The sequence below is a fragment of the Misgurnus anguillicaudatus genome, chromosome 21 (assembly GCF_027580225.2).
Source record: "Misgurnus anguillicaudatus chromosome 21, ASM2758022v2, whole genome shotgun sequence".
NCBI classification, from domain to species: domain Eukaryota; kingdom Metazoa; phylum Chordata; class Actinopteri; order Cypriniformes; family Cobitidae; genus Misgurnus; species Misgurnus anguillicaudatus.
The window spans coordinates 55,728,175-55,733,859 of NC_073357.2; the positions used below are offsets into that span (position 1 = coordinate 55,728,175).

At 35.0% G+C, this 5,685-nt stretch overlaps 1 long non-coding RNA gene across 1 annotated transcript; it reads right to left on the reverse strand.

The window, feature by feature from the left end:
- Positions 1-1,057: 1,057 nt before the first annotated feature.
- LOC141353174 (uncharacterized) lies at positions 1,058-1,822 on the reverse strand. Its single transcript, XR_012360200.1, has 2 exons — positions 1,284-1,822; positions 1,058-1,174 (listed from the first exon to the last, which is right to left on the reverse strand). It is a non-coding gene; the product is annotated as an uncharacterized lncRNA (long non-coding RNA).
- Positions 1,823-5,685: the final 3,863 nt, after the last annotated feature.

Consider the following 5,685-nt stretch of genomic DNA (forward strand, 5'->3'; position numbering starts at 1 on the left):
TGTGAAGAAACATCCTGTTATTATACAAATACATCTATTCTTCTTTTGTGTAATCGCTTTTAAACCGCAACAGTCAGACAAAACAGGCTGTTGGGGATCCTCTATCAATCTGATATCTCATTGTTTAAGTCCCACCCATGACCGCTCACAGACTCCACCTTCTGAGACACATCTGTTGATGTAGTTCAAAGCACAAGTGTAAGCACTATACCCCCTACTTTGCATACAGGGGGGACGTGTCAATTATGTGTGTAACCCTCGTTTCCCGAAGGAAGTGAACGGAGACGTCACATTGTGACCGACAAATTGGGAACTTGCTTAGAGAGACCAATCTACTTTGAGAAGCTATTAAAGCACCAATGAAGTTGGCAGGTATTGGCATCTGCCGGCACCGCCCTGCCGTGTGAGTATTTAATGAGAGGCAGGTTCAGTACCAAATTAGCTATTTAATTTATTTAATTAAATTTTATTTAATTGGGCCGGGTTGAAACTAGCAAAAGACACTTGCGTCTCGCATTGCGCCGGGTGAATGATAGAGCCCCCAAACTCAAGTTTAAATAAATAAATCAAAATAAAGAGGTGGAAACCGGGAACGTTCGTTGTGGTGCTGTCTGTCCAACAAACGTCAGCAAAACGGTGTACTCCGGGCTTAAATGGTCTGACAAATATTTTGTCAAAAATAACAAATGTTTTGGTTTTTCTAGGTAATCTATGTGTTGTTTATTTTGCTTGTTATGTAAATAAACTACTTTAAAAAGACTTTTTGTTGTTATTTATTCTTAGCTGAGTTTCCTGGAAGTTACGTGTTGACCACGAAAGTCACTTGTTTATGTTGTTACTGCTGAAACCATCTATATTATAAAATAACAATGATTATTTATTTTTGTAAAATATTCATTTTTCTTACCTGCACTGTTTTCATCATAGAACTGACAGGAATATGCGTTGTTTTTCTATTAATATCAACACACACACACAAAATCTGAATTAACAAAGTATTTTTGTGTATGTGGGGATTTTGAGAACATGTGAATAGTGTTGTTAGAGTTACACTTACAGTTGTCTTGTTGACTGGGAACTGTATTATAAGTCGATCAGTCAAATTCACAATGTCATGCCCAGGAACTTCAATCCGTATGACTTTAGATGTTATAGTCGCATTTCCCATTTCAAGCTACACATTTACATAAAACAATGGAGAGATTCATATAAGAAACAGAGATAAAGTAGAGATAAAGATACATTAATAATTTACACTCAGCATAACAAATAAAACTACTCACAGTAAATAGCTCATCAGAATCGTAGACAACTACACCAACTCTGCTCTCTGAGACATTTAGGAAAGGCTCCACTGGGATCCAGATTTGTGGTGCTTTTGTATCATTTAATAACTTAAACAGGAAACTACATCGCATTAGATTAAACGGCATACTATTAGATTATTTAAAAATATATCAACTTAAATTGTGACTATGTACTGTACAGCTTTTGCTATCATTAAAATACAGTATGATATGACGGGAGATTCTTACCTTTGAAACATTGACTGCTACAAGACCACCTGATGTGTTTATCTTAAGCACAGCCATAGAAAAATTCTCAAATCTGTGTGTCTCATAATTCTCAGTAATTGACATATTGATAATATTGTTTATGAATTCTTTCTCCTTTCTGCATAATGTTGACAATAATGGGTTAAAGCAAGTCAACATGATAATTATACTTTTTTATTTAGAAATTGGGGTTTACCTGTTGCAGTTTGTCAATACATCTTTTGGACATTTTTTGTTTAATTTGCAACATTTTTTTATATGCCTGATATTTGCTTGACTACAATTGTTAATTATGTCATTTATGTTGTCACAGGTACCTGTTGTTTCTGCAATATAAAGTTTTTTAATATTAGTTTTAGATTTGTGTTTTTGATGTCACTTTTGATAGATGTCACAATTGATAGATGCCACAATTGATAAATTTGTGTGGTATTATTTATTGAATGAATATATAAAATAGCAGAGATTAAACATATTGCCAGTCTAGACAATTACATTAATATAAGGTTAGTCTATATTCCTAATGAATATTAGCTGGCTAGTTAAAATAGTTAAAAACGCACTGCATTGTTCATGAAAGGTAAAATGAACTAGATAGCTGATGACCAAATTTTTTAAATTTGTAGATAATCATAACCAGGGCTTGACATTAACACCCGCCAATCCGCCAAATGCGGGTAGATTTCGGCTGTGGTGGGTAAGACAGCCAATCCCACTAGCCACTTTTGCTGGTTGAATCAGGGGTGGAGCCAGACACTGGGGGCTTAGCCCAAATGGGTTTCAAAGCTTGGTCCCCTGTTGATATTTTTTCTCCATTTACGGCAGCTTTATAAACTATTTTTTTATCTGTTCTCTGTATTGTCCAGTGTTGGGTGTAACTAGTTACTAAGTAATTAGTTACTATAATTTAATTACTTTCCCTTGAAAAGTAAAGTAAGGGATTACTCTTATTTTTCTTGTAATCGAATTACAGTTACTTCTGATGTAACTGTAGAACAATTATGTATACTATAATAAATAGTGGATTTAACATGGTTTTAGTTTACAATTCTCACTATTAACTGGTTGATTATTAGCATTAATATTACTGAGATGTTGACTGTTTATTAGTAGGCCTACTTAAATAACAATTAATGCCTGATTCTGCAAAACCTTATTCTACATCCTTAACCCTCCCCATTTCTACAAATACTTAAAATAAACAACTACTTTAGTAATAAGCAGTAGTTGGAGAATATTGAGGCAAAAGTAGTTAATAGTTAGTTAATAGAGAGAATTGGACCCTAAAGTGGGACCAGAATAATTGATGTACTTTTATATATTTCTTCGAGCCATTTCAAGCCTATCCTTGTATCATGTACTATAGGATTAAGAAAGTAATTAGTAATAAGTAATTAAATACTTTTTGGAGAGAGTAGTTTGTAAAGTAATTTAATTACATGATTAAAGATGTAATTAGTAACTAGTAATTTATTACTTTTTTGAGTAACTTACCCAACACTGGAATTGTCATTTTGAAACTGCAACATAACAACGTTTGGCAATGATACTTTAACTTCTCTTATCCAAAAATAGGCAAATATGTTTGCTGAAGGCTAATCCAGTAACTATAAAGCTACATAAGAATAACAATTTTGACTTCATTGACAGAACAATTTCTCACCTACTTATGAAAGTTCTCTCTCTCTCTCTCTCTCTCTCTCTCTCTCTCTCTCTCTCTCTGTGTGATCTCTCTCTCTCTCTCTCTCCACCCTCCTCTCTTCCTCTTTGCACTGACAGTTATCACACATAAGGATATTTTAATGTAAGAGATTGAGGATTTACATTTTATAACTGTCTATCAATGTATTTCTGAGGTGAAATCATTGCGAATTTCAGTGAAATGCAACTAACTAACTATATACTTTTTCACCTTCTTTCTTCTGACTTCTTTAAAAATATAAATTGTATATTAATCCATAAATAAGTATATATGCAACAATGAGCAAGTTTTTTCAAAGTTTTAATTCACTGTTATTAAATGTACTTTAAATACAACGTTACCAATGACAGTGTGCAGCAGAGGAAACAGACTAGATCAGAGCGCAACAGTAAGTTAGACGTTAGCCAGGCAGATAATATATCAGTTGACGCTATTTAACAGTATTTAAATCACATAACTATAAATATACACTTACAGTAATAACGGAGGCACTGTGCAACATGATCTCACAAAGTTCCGTGGGATAATCACAGAATTTGTTGCAAATTTTTAAAAGCTGAATGCCGCCACCTAGCGTCCTGGATGAATAAATTTTACAGATCAGAAAATAATTGGGGCTTTTGACAAAACATTCGGGGCTTGAGCCCCATAAGCCACCCCCTCGCTCCGCCCCTGGGTTTTCTTAAAAGTTATGCAAAATTATAAACAATTCGCAATGACGCTGGGAAACTACAACTCTCATGAGCACTCCCTGCACCCAGCGCAAAGTACTGAGACCGTTTGTTGAGACGCGCACGCGATGAGCGGAAGCTCGCGTTGCGGACCAAAGCGCCACCTTTTTACCAGAGAAAGCGCGAGAGCTGATGGATTTGCAAATGCACAGGACGCAGTCTGAACGCACACTGCACTTTGGGAAAAATTAAACAATTGCATGGAAGTGATTGAAGACATTTAAAGTGCGTGCATACTCTCTGGGCAAGAGCAGAGAGAAATTCATAGCGCATACCTAAATGCACACATCCCAGTTTTGTCTGAAATCAAAGGAAACCCACCAGTGAAGAGGCAACAATAATGCCCTCTCGACATGTGCCATTAAAAGTCTTAAATCACTTTTAACAGAAACCACGATCAAGCATATAAAATGTACTGCTGTTGTTAATAAATATTTTTTTGGGGGTTTTGTGTTTATCGTTTCAGTTAACCTTCTACACCCAGCACCTACACTTCATTAGAAGTTAATTATGCCTTTCTAGCATGTTTTTCATGCACCTAAATATATGATATGATCTATACTGATATTACCAGCTAAATAATGTAGTCTTAATTTGTGTGGTCAGTCTGCATTTGAAAGTCAATCTGCATCTAACCTAGCTAAATTGAGTACAATTTTTTAAATTAAAGTCATTTTAGGATCCCAAAGTCAAGTTTAATCATATGTAACTTTGGAAAACAACTAGCCACTTTGGCTGGTGAGCAAAAAAGTTAATGTCAAGCCCTGATCATAACAAAGGTCTGCAAATGAGCAGCAGTCAAGTGAGAATAAATGTACAGCTTCTCACACACAATACCACAGTGTACCCAACATTGACTGCAGTCACTTCACCCTAATGTATTTTTCTATTTTTTTATTTTTTATTGTCTGTTAATTTCCACCTATATTTCATAAGACAAAGCTGTTGTTTTGTCAAAGGATAATCATATGAATGTTCTGGCACTCAATAATTGTCTTTCACAGTTAAATGAACTGGAATTCATTGGTTTGCTTGATCAGAAAATCTGCCGCACATGCACAGCTCTGGATTAAAGAGCAAATGAATGTAAATGTAATGTACAGTAAATGTAAGTCTAGGTGAGGTTTTTAAAAAAAACATTCCTAAGAAGTAATCCAAACTTAGATAATATTTTGATAACTTACCTGTTGTGATCCCATTTCCATTCGCATTTCCATTCCCATTCCCATGCCCATGCCCATGCCCATGCCCATGCCCATTCCCATTCCCATTCCCATTCCCATTCCCATTTCCATTCCCATTCCCATTTCCGCTCCCGCTCCCTTCCACACCACACATCAGAGTCATAAATAGAAGAATTGTTAAAAATTCAGCTCTGTAAATTAAAACAAAAAAACAGACAGACTGATAAACTATATATATGTTGTACAGTCAGGGCTCAACAGAATGACCCAGTCCAGTAAGAACAAAAAATGTCATTGTTATTAGCAGTGCACCTTAAGGTTATCATATCCTAATGTTTATTGTAAAGTTTTCATACTGTTACGTTATTTAAAATGTATCCTGACCAGGTAAAAATCTGAACTGGTCTGTCTGGGCTTGCAGAAAAACTGTTGAGCCACCCAAGTCCATAAAATCTTTTTCAAACTAATTCAGATGCTAATTGTACTACTTCTTTTATATTTTTAGAAAATAA